The following is a 222-nucleotide window of genomic DNA, read 5'->3' as shown; positions in this document are numbered from 1 at the left end:
TGGAGGTGCGGGTGCGGGTGGAGATGCCCCGTCCACGGAGCAGGGGCTGCCCATAGGCACACGCAGGGAGATGGGGCCACTCACCCCTGCCTGGCCAGGAGCAGCAGTTTTGCTGTCGTTGCGTGTCCTGTGGGACAGACTTGAGGGCAGCAGGGTTGGGCCCCATGGCGAGCGGGTCGGTCTGTGCTGCAGGAGCTGCTGAAAATGGTTAGTACGTGGAGA

The sequence above is a fragment of the Cariama cristata genome, unplaced genomic scaffold (genome assembly GCF_000690535.1).
Source record: "Cariama cristata isolate BGI_N322 unplaced genomic scaffold, ASM69053v1 scaffold743, whole genome shotgun sequence".
Taxonomy (NCBI): domain Eukaryota; kingdom Metazoa; phylum Chordata; class Aves; order Cariamiformes; family Cariamidae; genus Cariama; species Cariama cristata.
Note: the sequence above shows the minus strand (reverse complement) of the source record.